The sequence below is a fragment of the Pseudophryne corroboree genome, chromosome 4 (genome assembly GCF_028390025.1).
Source record: "Pseudophryne corroboree isolate aPseCor3 chromosome 4, aPseCor3.hap2, whole genome shotgun sequence".
NCBI classification, from domain to species: Eukaryota; Metazoa; Chordata; class Amphibia; order Anura; family Myobatrachidae; genus Pseudophryne; species Pseudophryne corroboree.
Genome location: NC_086447.1, coordinates 163,370,622 through 163,385,722, shown reverse-complemented (window position 1 = coordinate 163,385,722; position 15,101 = coordinate 163,370,622). Strand labels below are relative to the sequence as shown.

The following is a 15,101-nucleotide window of genomic DNA, read 5'->3' as shown; positions in this document are numbered from 1 at the left end:
CTATTACCTAATTAATTAAACCTAAACAATCAATTAAGACATCAAACACACAAAATCCTTACTATGATGGCCTAATTCATTGATTAATAGATAGATAGATAGATAGATAGATAGATAGATAGATAGATAGATAGATAGGTAGATAGATAAATAGATACCAACACAAATTATAGTTTTATAAAACTTTACTTTTCAAAAATTTTCAAAGTTAAACTTTTTTTCGTTAGCACATAAAAAAAATAAGTAAATAAGCAACACTTTTTGACAAACAAACAAAAAAAATTATGGCAAAGATTAGTCAACATCCAGTTGGTGTCGGACAGCCTGGCTTCTCTCTTGTGTCACATCACCGCCTACAGTTTGAGAAAAGAAAATAGAGTTTATTTTTAAAACAATTTTAATACAGGTTGAGTATCCCTTATCCAAAATGCTTGGGACCAGAGGTATTTTGGATATCGGATTTTTCCGTATTTTGGAATAATTGCATACCATAATGAGATATCATGGCGATGGGACCTAAATCTAAGCACAGAATGCATTTATGTTACATATACACCTTATACACACAGCCTGAAGGTAATTTTAGCCAATATTTTTTATAACTTTGTGCATTAAACAAAGTGTGTCTACATTCACACAATTCATTTATGTTTCATATACACCTTATACACACAGCCTGAAGGTCATTTAATACAATATTTTTAATAACTTTGTGTATTAAACAAAGTTTGTGTACATTGAGCCATCAAAAAACAAAGGTTTCACTATCTCACTCTCACTCAAAAAAGTCCGTATTTCGGAATATTCCGTATTTCGGAATATTTGGATATGGGATACTCAACCTGTATACACATATTGCATATAGATGCCCATTTATCTAGAATTACATTTGCAATGTGATCTATGCACGGTATTGGCGCCCAGAATCGCACTGCAATATGCAAATCTTATGGTGGCATACTACATACTACACCCGCAGGGTCAGGAGCCCGTCCCTGCAATGTGCTATGAGTGCTGCTTGGGCACCTACACACGCAGTCCTGCCAGTGATATGCGGTGAGGTAATGGCTCAGGAGGCACTGGCTAGTACCAGGACCAGATTTATACACAATATACAGTATGAGCCCAATGGTTCATGTGGGCATTATACACAGGTGCAGCAGTATATACTGCTGGAAATTTGCTGAGTTTTGATCAGAGATGTGTGGAAAAGATAGGCAGCCTCACCTGTCATAGACTTTTTACTTCAGAGTTTTGACTATAAAACGAGATTTATGGTAAGAACTTACCTTTGTTAAATCTCTTTCTGCGAGGTACACTGGGCTCCACAAGGATAGACATTGGGGGGGTGTAGAGTAGGATCTTGATCCGAGGCACCAACAGGCTCAAAAGCTTTGACTGTTCCCAAGATGCATAGCACTGCCCCCTCTATAACCCCGCCTCCCTGCACAGGAGCTCAGTTTTTAGTTAACCAGCCCAATGCAGTAGCAGGAAAAGAGACGACAACAGTTAGTAGCCACATACACCACACTCTCACGACAGGAGAAGTGTCAGCGGCTAATGCCAAACCAACCCAAAGAATCTAAGTGCGTCAGGGTGGGCGCATTGTGGAGCCCAGTGTACCGCGCAGAAAGAGATTTAACAAAGGTAAGTTCTTACCATAAATCTCATTTTCTGCTGCGGGGTACACTGGACTCAACAAGGATAGACATTGGGGATATCCTAAAGCAGTTCCTTATGGGAGGGGACGCACTGTAGCGGGCACAAGAACCCGGCGTCCAAAGGAAGCATCCTGGGAAGCGGCAGTATCGAAGGCATAGAACCTTATGAACGTGTTCGCTGAGGACCACATAGCCGCCTTGCACAATTGTTCAAGGGTCGCACCACGGTGGGCCGCCCAAGAAGGTCCAACAGACCGAGTAGAATGGGCCGTAATGTGAGCAGGAGCGGACAGACCAGCCTTCACATAAGCATGTGCAATCACCATTCTAATCCATCTGGCCAAAGTCTGCTTGTGAACAGGCCAGCCACGTTTGTGAAAACCAAACAGAACAAAGAGAGAATCAGATTTCCTAATAGAAGCAGTTCTCTTCACATAGATACGGAGAGCCCGTACCACATCCAAAGACCGCTCTTTGGGAGACAAGTCAGGAGAGACAAGGGCCGGAACCACAATCTCCTGATTAAGGTGGAACGAAGAAACCAACTTAGGTAAATATCCGGGACGGGTCCTAAGAACCGCCCGGTCACGGTGAAATATCAGATATGGGGAACTACAAGACAAGGCACCCCAATCTGACACTCTTCTAGCAGAGGCAATAGCCAGCAGAAACACCACCTTAAGGGAAAGCCACTTAAGATCAGCTGAACCAAGCGGTTCAAACGGAGACTCTTGTAACACCTCCAAAACCACCGACAAGTCCCAAGGAGCCACAGGCGGGACATAGGGAGGTTGGATACGCAACACACCCTCAGTAAAGGTATGAACATCAGGTAAGGTCGCAATTTTTCTCTGAAACCACACCGACAAGGCAGAAATATGAACCTTGAGGGAGGCCAGACGCAGGCCTAAGTCTAGGCCCTGTTGAAGAAAAGTCAAAAGCTTGGCTGTACTAAACTTGGAAGCGTCATAATTGTTAGATGCGCACCAAACAAAGTAAGAATGCCATACCTTATGGTAAATCAGAGCAGAAGCCGGTTTCCGGGCCCGCAACATAGTTTGAATGACCGCCTCAGGAACCCCTTTAGCCCTCAAGATGGAAGCTTCAAGAGCCACGCCGTCAAAGACAGCCGGGCCAGGTCCTGGTAGACACAGGGGCCCTGAACGAGGAGGTCTGGGCATTGTGGAAGTAGAATTGGATGCTCTGACGAGAGGCCCTGAAGGTCTGAGAACCAGTGCCGTCTTGGCCACGCTGGAGCTATGAGAAGCAGGATTCCTCCTTCCTGCTTGAACTTCCGAATTAGCCTGGGCAGGAGTGACACCGGAGAGAACACGTACGGCAGCTGAAACTTCCATGGACCGCCAGCGTATCCACGAATGCTGCTTATGGATCCCTTGTCCGTGCTCCGAAGACCGGAACCTTGTGATTGTGTCGAGACGCCATCAGATCCACGTCTGGAAGGCCCCACCTTTCCACTAGGAGTTGAAACACTTCTGGATGGAGGCCCCACTCTCCGGCGTGTACATCTTGACGACTGAGAAAGTCTGCTTCCCAATTCAGGACTCCCGGAATGAATATTGCTGATATGGCCGGTAGATGGCGTTCTGCCCATTGAAGAGTCCGTGAGACTTCCTTTATTGCCAAGCGGCTTCGAGTGCCGCCTTGACGATTTATGTAAGCCACTGTGGTGGCGTTGTCCGACTGTACTTGAACAGGACATTTCTGTATTAAATGTTGGGCCAGGTTCAATGAGTTGAAGACCGCCTGCAATTCCAGAATGTTGATCGGGAGGAGAGACTCCTCCTTGGTCCACCGACCCTGAAGGGAGTGTTGCTCCAACACCGCACCCCAACCCCTTAGGCTGGCATCTGTCGTCAACAGGGCCCAGTCGGGTATCCAGAAGGGATGACCCCTGCACAATCGTTGGTCCTGGAGCCACCAGTAAAGCGACAGACGGACCTCTGGAGTCAATAAGATCATGTGAGACCTGTTCCGGTGAGGTAGGCCGTCCCACTTGGCTATAATCAGCCTCTGGAGAGGGCGGTAATGAAATTGAGCATACTCCACCATGTCAAATGCTGACACCATGGCCCAGCACCTGCATCGCCGAATGTATCGACACTTGCGGTCGAGAGAGGAAGCAACGAATCCTGTCCTGAAGCTTCAGGACATTCTCCTGAGACAAGAACAACCGTTGGTTGTGAGCGTCCAATAGCGCTCCCAGGTGCACCATGCTCTGAGCAGGGACCAGGGAGGATTTCTTCCAGTTGATGAGCCACCCGTGGGCTCGCAGAAACCGGACAGTCAGATCTAGGTGACGCAGGAGAATTTCTGGGGAATTTGCCAGGATCAACAAGTCGTCTAGATACGGTAGGATCCTGACCCCTTGACGGCGGAGTACCGCCGTCATCACCGTCATAACTGGTGAAGACTCGCGGAGCCGTGGTTAAACCAAAAGGTAACGCCCGAAACTGGTAATGGAGGTTGCCAGCCGCAGACCTCAGGTATTGCTGATGCGACACTGCTATAGGAATATGCAGGTAGGCATCCTGTATATCCAGGGAGACCATATAATCCCCAGGTTCCAAGGCCAGAACAATAGAGCGAAGGGTTTCCATACAGAACTTGGAGATTCTCACAAACTTGTTCAATGCCTTGAGGTTGAGAATGGGCCGGGGGGACCCATTTGGTTTTGGGACTAGAAACAGCGGAGAATAGTACCCCTCCCCTCTGAGCAAGAGGCACTGTAGTACCGCTCCTGTGTCCAGGAGGGTATGTACCACCGAATGAAGAGTCTTTACCTTTGTCTGGTCCGAAGGGACGTCTGTGAGGCAAAATCGATGAGGGGGACGGTTTTTGATGGCTATGGCGTAACCTCGAGTGACAACTTCCCGTACCCAGGCATCTGAAGTGTTCTTCAACCATTCCTGGGTATACCCTAGAAGCCGGCCCCCCACCCTGGGGTCCCCCAGGGGGAGGCCGGCCCCGTCATGCGGCAGGCTTATCGGTCTTGGAAGCTGGCTGACGGCAGCCCAGGCTCTTTTGGTCTTTGGCTTACCAGGTTTGGAAGTGCGGGCCTGCTTGTTGTACGCCTGACCTTTTGCTTTACCTGAAGGACGAAAGGGGCGAAAGGAAGTACCTTTAGCCTTCGACACAGAAGGAGCGGTACTTGGCAGACAGGCAGTTTTGGCAGTAGCCAAGTCAGCCACTATCTAATTTAAGTCCTCCGCAAACAGAATATCTCCCTTGAAAGGAAGTACCCCCAGGGTTTTTCTAGAGTCCAGATCCACAGACCAGGATCTCAGCCACAATATCCGGCGAGCCAGGACTGACGTAGTAGAGGCATTGGCTGCTAGGATACCGGCATCAGAAGCCGCCTCTTTAATATAGCGAGAAGCTGTGACAATATATGACAAGCATTGTCTAGCATGGTCAGAAGAGATTTCAGCTTCCAACTCTTGGGCCCACGCTTCAATAGCTTCTGCAGCCCATGTCGCTGCAATAGTGGGCCTTTGCGCAGCAACCGTGAGGGTGTAAATTGCTTTCAGACAACCCTCCACACGTTTATTCGTAGGCTCTTTCAGAGACGTGACGGTAGTGACAGGTAGAGCTGAGGAAACCACCATCCTTGCCACATGCGAGTACACTGGAGGAGGTGTCTCCCAATTTTTAGACAGCTCTGATGCGAGGGAATAGCGAGCAAGCAGCTTCTTGTGAGGCATGAACTTCTTACCTGGATTTTCCCAGGATTCCTGACGTATATCAACCAGGTGATCAGAATGAGGTAAAACTTGTTTAACCACCTTCTGACGCTTGAACCTATCTGGTTTCTTAGGAGGAACGGATGGCTCGGGATCATCCGTAATCTGTAGAATCAACTTTATAGCCTCCAATAGATCAGGAACATCCACTTGCGAACTGCTATCCCCATCAGTATTATCAGTGTCAGAATGTAAACGCCATCTTCATCAGACGAGGTGTCAGTGACAGCAGTGGATTGTGAGGAAGTAATGGCCCGCTTAGAGGACCCCTTGGTCTTAGGCGAGCAAGGGTTAGACTTTTTAGTAGTCAGTGACTGGTTCAATTTCTTTAACTGAGCGGACAAGTTATCTGCCCACGGTGGATTAACCGCCGCGACCATATACGGTTGGACCAGCATAGGAGGTCCCATAGGGGGCGTTAGTTTAGTAACTAGCGTATTCAGTAGTGTGGAAAAGGTAGCCCACGGCAGGTCATTCTGGACCCCTGTTGCCACAGTCCCACTGGGGGGCAAGGAACCCCCAGAACCAGAGCCCTCAGCTGCTATATTTTCCTCAAAAGTATCTGCGGCTTCAGCACCACATGTTATAACTTGCAGTATAAGGTAACACAGTACAATTTGTCAGCAGCACAATACCTGACCCAAACCCATGCGCAGTGTGGTCAGCACAAACAGGGATTCGGGAGAGATATGGTGACTAAAATCACTGAGAAAAATACAAAGAAAGTATATCTTGTAAATATCCTATATTATATTATAATAAACCTGACACCCCTAGCCCCCAGAGGTTATAGAATATAGGGATAGCAAGCTGAGTGAGAGACACGAAATGGAAGTCACCCAGCAGGCCAATGCACACACATATAGGGGGTAATTCCGAGTTGATCGCAGCATCAAATTTGTTAGCAGTTGGGCAAAACCATGTGCACTGCAGGGGGGGCAGATATAACGTGCAGAGAGAGTTAGATTTGGGTGGGGTGTATTCAAACTGAAATCTAAATTGCAGTGTAAAAATAAAGCAGCCAGTATTTACCCTGCACAGAAACAATGGCCCTCATTCCGAGTCGTTCGCTCTGTATTTTTCATCGCATCGCAATGAAAATCCGCTTAGTACGCATGCGCAATATTCGCACTGCGACTGCGCCAAGTAATTTAACAATGAAGATAGTATTTTTACTCACGGCTTTTTCATCGCTCCGGCGATCGTAATGTGATTGACAGGAAATGGGTGTTACTGGGCGGAAACACGGCGTTTTATGGGCGTGTGGTTGAAAACGCTACCGTTTCCGGAAAAAACGCAGGAGTGGCTGGAGAAACGGGGGAGTGTCTGAGCGAACGCTGGGTGTGTTTGTGACGTCAAACCAGGAACGACAAGCACTGAACTGATCGCACAGGCAGAGTAAGGTTGAAGTTACTCAGAAACTGCAAAGTAGTTTGTAATCGCAATATTGCGATTACATCGGTCGCAATTTTAAGAAGCTAAGATACACTCCCAGTAGGCGTAGGCTTAGCGTGTGTAACTCTACTAAATTCGCCTTGCGACCGATCAACTCGGAATGAGGGCCAATATAACCCACCCAAATCTAACTCTCTCTGCAAATGTTATATCTGTCACACCTGCAGTGCACATGGTTTTGCCCAATTGCTAACAAACTTGATGCTGCGATCAACTCAGAATTACCCCCTTAGTCACAGTTTGTACAATGCAGACGTTATGACAAGCAATAATACTGCACTGGACTAGCTTATATATAGCTATGTAATCAATAGATATAACACTGCACAGTAAAGACTGGATGTATATCACAGGGTACTTGTACCAAATAACCCTGACCAAATGCACTTTTTCTTAACTATCACTGTCTAAACGACATGTAGAATACTTAAGTGTCTTGTAAAGTCACAGCGCTGACTGTCAGGCGGCTTTACAAAGGAGGATTTGCCCAAGCAGTCCCAGGAACAGTGTAGCTGAGAGAAATTGCGCCCAAACACTGACTGGGAGTGAGGGAGAGAGAGATATGCAGCTCCAGGGCGGAAACATTTACTGTAAATGGCGCCCTGGGGGCGGGGCTTCAGGTCTAAGCCCTATCCCCCTGCTGGACATAACCACCGGTACTATGGGCTTAATATAAAACGGTTTATGAGAGAAACCGACCTGTGCCCGTGCCCTGGTGGCCTAGTGGGGTCGCCTGTACTGCCACAGTGTCCACGCCAGCGCGCGCAGCCTGGCTCCCACTGGCCGCGCTGGATTGTGATAAAGAGCGGGTCCCGCGAACGGGACCCACTTACCACCTTTCGAAGCGCGGCCACGCGATCCTGGATAGCCCCAGCCGTGTGTGTCTAACGTGAAGAAAACCGGAGCCTCCTGCTGTAGGTACCCGGCAACCAGGACACGGGAGTGTACAGCGCCGCTGGGGAGTGATGGAGCTGCAGCAGAGAATGTCTCCTGACATCTAAACTCTGCTGCAGCCCTTGTAGTCTTCACTTTTCTTCACAAAAAAGCTCTTCTTAGGGCTGCCAGGAGCAGCCCCTCTGTTACGTGCCTGCTATCTGCAGCACCAACTACAAAACTGAGCTCATGTGCAGGGAGACGGGGTTATAGAGGAGGCGGCGCTATGCATCTTGGGAACAGTCAAAGCTTTTGAGCCTGTTGGTGCCTCGGATCAAGATCCTACTCTACACCCCCCCAGTGTCTATCCTTGTGGAGCCCAGTGTACCCCGCAGCAGAAAAAATAATTAGAATAATACAAAGAACAAATGTATTATAGATTCTTTGTATTTTTCATATAATTTATATAGTCAAAACGGGATCGGTATGGGATGTCAGTGCACAGGAAGCTGAATGTCAGTATATCCACATCAGCATCCCATGCGCCAGAATGCCGGCTCACCACGCTGATATGCTTTGCGCGCCACAGGTTCTATTGTCCCTCTGTGGGTGTCGTGGACACCCACAGAGGGGGAATCACCTATTTCACCGGGAATTCCGTCAGTGGTATAGTACCCCTGTCGGGATCCCGGCGTTGGTATTAAGACAGCCAGGATCCCAAGGGGCGGTATTTTAACCGTCAAAACTCTGGTGTATACTGGAGTATGACAGGAAAGGCTCTGCCTCCCCTCTCCACACGTCACTGTGGCTCAGATTTATTAAGCCTTGAAGAGTGATAAATTGCACGGTGATAAAGTAAAAACCAAGCAGCTCCTAACTGCCATGTTACAGGTTGTATTTGAAAAATGACCGTTAACAGCTGATTGGTTGGCGCTTTATCACCATGTAATTTATCACTCTCTAAGGCTTGATAAATCTGGGCCTATGTCCTGCTGACCATACATGCTCGGCAGGCATTGCTGGAGAGCACTGGCGTAACTACCGAGGGTGCAGTAGGTGCAGCTGCTACAGGGCCTTGGCTGCTTCCAGGGCCTGCAGCTCCCCCTGCACCCTGCCACTGGTTACCTCCGAGGCCCGCCGCTCCCCAAGCCGTGGAGGATGTAGTGGGGCCAACACAACAGAAACATCTTCCCAGCCTGTTCAGTCCGTTCTGCCCCGCCGCATACCTGGCCATCAGCAGGGAGTGCAGTGCCAAAATTCGCAGGTATTTTGGGGGTGGGGCCTAATTCTGTGAAGAGGCCTGTGTAGTGTGCATAGGTAATGTCTCTCCCTTGCTCATTCCCGCTCCCTGTCTCTTTCTTCTCTCTCTCCCTCTGTCTCTCTCTCTCTCCTGCTCACGCCCCCTGTCTCTCTCTCCTGCTCACTCCCTCTCTCCCCCATCCCTCACTCCCACTGTCTACCCCCTCTCTCTCTCCTGCTCACTCCCCCTCTCTCATCCATGCTCACTCCTACGCCCCCTCTCTCCCTCTTTCCTGTTCACCCTCCCTCTCTCCTGCTCACTCCCCCTCCCTCCCCCCTCTCTCACTTCTGCTCACTCCCTCTCTCTTTCTCTCTCCTGCTCACTCCCCCTCCCTTTCTCCCCACTCTCACTCCTGCTCACTCCCTCTCTCTCTTTCCCCCCTCTCTCTCCTGCTCACTCAACCTCTCTCTCTCATCCCCTATCTCTCCTGCTCACTCCCCCTGCCCCTCTCTCTCTCCTGCTCACTCCCCCTCCCTCTCTCTCCCTATTTCTCTCTCTCTCCTGCTCACTCCCTCCTTCTTCCCCTCTCTTTCTCCTCACTCACCCCTCTCTCTCTCTCTCTCTCTCTCTCTCTCTCCCTGACACTGTCTCTCTCCTTATCTCTCTCTGACACTGTCTCTCTCTCCTCCTGATGCTGCCTTTCTCACTGACACTTTCTCTCCCTGACTCATTCTCTCTCTCTACCTGTTTGTCCCTAACACTCTCTCTTGTTCACCTCTCTTTCTTTTCCTCCCTGGCCCTCTCTCTCTCCCTCTTACTTTCCTCCTTCTCTCTCTTGCTCCCCCTGCTCTCTCTCTCCAACACTGTCTCTCTCCCCCTGACACTGTCTCTCCGTTTCTACCTGACACTGTCTCTCGATCTCTGTCTTTCTGACAGACACTTTTTTCTCTCTGTCGTGTGCACTGTTTGTGTCTCTCTGACACTGTCTTTCTCCCTCACTGTCCCTGACACTGTAATTTAATCTCTCAATCTCTCTCGACACTGTATCTCACTCTCTCTCCCTGACACAGTTTCTGTCTCCCTGGGACATTCTCGCTCTCTCCTTGACACTCTCTCTGCCTGACAACCCCTTTCTCTCTCTATTGTTCTCTCTCTCTCTAACCTTGACACCCTTTATCACTCCCTCTTTATCTCTCACTGACGCGCTCACTCTCTTATTCTGCTCTTTCTCTTTCCCTCCCTCCCTGACACACTCTCATTTCTGCTCGCTCCCATCCCTCTCTCTCTCTTACTCCTCCCACCTCTTACACACCCTCTCTCTCTCTCTTTCCCTGATGCCTTGTCTCTCCCCTCTCATGCCTTTCTTTCTCTTTCTCCTTGACAACCTCTCTCTCTCTCTCTCTCTCTCTCTCTCTCTCTCTCTTCTATCTCTTTCTCTCATTCTCTATTTTTCCATGAAACCCTCCTCTCTTTCTCTTTCTCGCTCCTCTATCTCTTTCTCCCCCTGACACCCTCTTTGTCTCTCTCTCTCAGGCCCTCATTCCGAGTTGTTCGCTCGGTAGCTGTTTTTAGCAGTAGTGCAAACGCTAAGCTGCCGCCCTCAGGGAGTGTATCTTAGCTTAGCAGAAGTGCTTACGAAAGGATCGCAGCGCTGGTACAAAAAAAGATTGTGCAGTTTCAGAGTAGCTCGAGACTTACTCTTACCTTGCGATCACTGCAGACTGTTTAGTTCCTGTTTTGACGTCACAAACACGCCCTGCGTTCGGCCAGCCACTCCCCCGTTTCTCCAGCCACTCCTGCGTTTTTATCTGGCACGCCTGCGTTTTTCAGCACACTCCCTGAAAACGCTCAGTTACCATCCAGAAACACCCACTTCCTGCCAATCACACAACGATCAGCAGTGCGACTGAAAAGCGTCGCTAGACCTTGTGTGAAACTATGTCGGCTTTTGTGAAAGTACGACGCGCGTGCGCACTGCGTACCATATGCATGCGCAGAAATGTCGATTTTTTTGCCTGAAAGCTGCGCTGCGAACAACGGCAGCTAGCGATCAACTCGGAATGACCCCCTCACTCCCCTTGCACTCTTTCTCTTGCTAAGCGGCATTGTAGTAACAAGGGGTGGGGGGAAACCCTTTCAAGATTTCGCTATGGGGCCAACACAGTTCTAATTACGCCCCTGCTGGAGAAGGTTCTGGGGGAACCCTCTGCCTGGCTAATTTAGCTATGTGTAGCCCATAGTCTACAATGGCCATCTTCAGATAGCAGTAGCTGTGGGGGTAATAGACTATGGCCCTCATTCCGAGTTGTTCGCTCGGAGTTTTTCATCGCATCGCAGTGAGAATTCTCTTAGTGCGCATGCGCAATGTTCGCACTGCGACTGCGCCAAGTAACTTTACTATGATGAAAGTAAGTTTACTCACGGCATTTTCATCGCTCCGACGTTCGCATTGTGATTGACAGGAAATGGGTGTTACTGGGCGGATGCACGGCGTTTTAGGGGCGTGTGGCTGGAAACGCTACCGTTTCCGGAAAAAACGCAGGAGTGGCCGGAGAAACGGTGGGAGTGCCTGGGCGAACGCTGGGTGTGTTTATGACGTCAGCCAGGAACGAAAAGCACTGAACTGATCGCACAGGCAGAGTAAGTCTGAAGCTACTCAGAAACTGCTAACTCGTTTGTAATCGCAATATTGCGCGTACGTCGGTCGCAATTTTAAGAAGCTAAGATTCACTCCCAGTAGGCGGCGGCTTAGCGTGTGTAACTCTGCTACATTCGCCTTGCGAGCGAACAACTCGGAATGAGGGCCTATATTTTTTTAACAAATCAAATTATATTTTGGGAGTGTAGCCTCATTATGACCATCTCAGAACATAGACAAAGAGCAAAGAAAAAAGTTGTCTTTTATTGTCGCACTATATAGAAATATAAACATCGATTTTATTAATAACATTTCATAAAACAATTGTTGTACAGAGACCAGTGAAATACTGTATATAAAAACATTAGAAGAGCAAGAAAATTGTGCTCGAAAATGAAAGTATGTGAAATAAAATCTAAAGAAGTCCACTGTACATGACTCATTTATTTATAATAATATTTATGTGACTGCTGTATTGCCATTTATTTACCAATTTCACTTATATTGTTATTAGTATTCAGGACAGGTTCATTGTGACGATGGGGGACCCACTCACACCTAAAACATGATCTGCATGATGATTAATGTTTAATAACTGCCTAGGAGCAGTGCCGTATCTAGGTATTTTAGCACTGTGTGCCAGAAATGGCATTGGCATCCCCCCCCCCCCCCCTATGCAAGATAGGGGCAGTGCGCGCCGCAGGCGCGTGAAAAATATATAGGGGCGAGGCTACATGGGGAAGGGGTGTGGCCACAAAATAATACCAATTCATACTACGGTGTACAGTAGTCTCCATTATTCAAATTACGCTGCACAGTAGCGCCACTACACAAGGTAGAGCCCCTTTTTACACATTACGGCAAACATCGTCCCTCTTTTTACACATTACGGCAGACAGCGTCCCCCCTTATTATACATTACGGCAGACAGCGTCCCCTTTTTACACATTACGGCAGACAGCATCCCCTTTTTACACATTACGGCAGACAGCATCCCCTTTTTACACATTACGGCAGCCAGCGTCCCCCTTATTACACATTACGGCAGACAGCGTCCCCCTTTTAAACATTACAGCAGCCAGAATAGAGAGAGAGAGAGAGAGAGAGAGAGATACTTACCATCTCTCCCCGCTGGCAGTCAGGCTCCTCGTGCAGGCAGATCCATTCCCGGGCAGCGGAGGAGGAGGGAGGGGGACTGGAGCCGCAGCAGCGCTATGTAATTGGTGGAGGCGCCGCTGCAGCAACCCTCTCTCCTTCTGCATTGGCTGCCCGCCGCTGTGAATGCTGGGATGAGGGAAGCGCATCCCAGCATTCACAGCAGCGCCGGGCAGCCAATACGGAAGGAGAAAGGACTGCTGCAAGGCGCTACTACCAATGACATAGCGCTGCTGCGGCTCCAGTCCCCCTCCCTCCTCCTCCTTCCCTGCCTCCGGCACTGCGGCTCTCCACCAGCGCGGCGCACGGCACAGAACAGGCGGCTTGTAATGAGTCAATTTGACTCATTACAAGCCGCTGGCCGTGCGCCCTCAGGGTAACTGCGCTGTGTGCCAGGCACACCTGGCACACAGGTAGTTACGGCGCTGCACTGCCCACACACATATACATAGCACACTATACACATACATACACATTGCACACACATACATAGCACACCATACACACATACCCATTGCACACACAGCACGCCACACACATAAATATACATAGCACATTACACACATACATAGAACACCACACACATAAACACACAGCACACCACACACACACATAACACACACACACACACACATAATACACCACACATTGTATACATCATACAACACACATACTGTACACATGGGGCACACTCATATACACAGCGCACCACACACACATTACACACACATATTGCACACACAGCACACTACACATACATTGCACACCACACAATCATTCACAATGCACACACATATAAATAGCACAGCATACATACATACAGTATGCTCATCATGCACATTGCACACACATATAGTACACCACATACACGTTGCACTTCTAGTAGGCATAATTTATTAAAGATCACACCCCCACAACCCCCCCTCCCACCGCCACGAGACACACACCTGTCTCTCTTAGGAAAAGCGCCTCCGGGGAACACCAGTGACTCCAGTCCCGGCAGCAGATCTCATGCTCATGGGGCAGCAGTGCCCCATGGGAACTACCTTAGAGGGGATGCGCGCTGACGCTGCAGCTCCCTCTACAGTCACCCAGCCTCTCTGCCGGTGTGGAGAGCAGACAGCTGCCGCGTTATTAACACAGCTGCCTGCGCTCCGCACCGTCTCTCCCCACACCCGAATTGGAAATAGGTGAGCTGCGGGATGGATCGGCGGGCAGGGGGGGTTTCCAGGTACTCGGAAACCCCCCCTGCGTGCGCATATGCTCCTCAGCCGCTATTCAGCCTCCGGCCTACCACCATTGCTGGCCCTGGAGATTTACCCGAGATCTCCCCCCCCCCCCCTTCAGAATTCAGCAGTTCTGTTGGACACCCGGCATCCCCATCCCTGTTGCTGGACGGCTGCTCACTCACCCGCACCCAATTCCTATCTGAAGCACTCTTGATCACCTGCATCCAGGGGTCTTCACTGGGCCGCCATCCTGCAGTCTCCCGTGGCCTCCGGAGCTGTAGCTGCACCGCGGATTGTGATAAGTCACTGCCCTGTCCGCCGCTGCTCCCGCTGTCTCCTTACTGAGTAGCGCAGCTGAGGGGAGAAGGGTGTCTGCAGAGATTTTTCCGCCTCACAGCACATTGCGCTGTGTGCAATGCCCCTCTCGCCCATAGCTAGTTACGGTTCTGCCTAGGAGTATATCATATGGATTGAGCCCTTATACTGTATGTACAAATTGTGTGTATTGTGTTTAAGACGCTACTCAAAGGCTGTGGTGTTTGGACAGAAGGCTGTTAACTATACATGCATACATGACCTGGGCCCTAAATCTGCCCACTTTGGACACCCCCCCTTCTCTAGTTGCTAAGTCACAATTACTTGGGAGCGAGGGATGGATTCATTGAATCTGGCAACCAGACAGTTAATAGAACACCCTCAATACAAGTTGTTCATTTTCGTGAGGAGATCCATCGATCAAAATGCAACCAAGCTTCAGGAAGAGACCTCACTTCCACAGTTCAGGTGATCTAACGCAACCTGAATATTGGCTGAATGTATCACACCCGTATATTATATCGGTAGTATCAGTAATACAGAAATATTCCTAAATATATCTGTGACACATTCCACTCATTTAGGACCAGTGTGACGGGTCAAATATTCACATGCGCTGGTTTATTATGATTATATAACTCTGATTAACTACCTTTATTGCATAGTCTTATCTTTCAGATAATGATCTCCAACCCCTATGCTGCACACAGACCCTTCATCACAAATTAATCATCTGGTTTTAATATTTCCAGAGTATTACTGCTCATAACAGGA

At 49.1% G+C, this 15,101-nt stretch overlaps 1 long non-coding RNA gene across 1 annotated transcript; it reads right to left on the bottom strand.

The window, feature by feature from the left end:
* Window positions 1-167: 167 nt before the first annotated feature.
* Window positions 168-14,427, bottom strand: LOC134911206 (uncharacterized). Its single transcript, XR_010176402.1, has 2 exons — window positions 14,231-14,427; window positions 168-353 (listed from the first exon to the last, which is right to left on the bottom strand). It is a non-coding gene; the product is annotated as an uncharacterized LOC134911206 (long non-coding RNA).
* Between the last annotated feature and the right edge of the window lie 674 nt (window positions 14,428-15,101).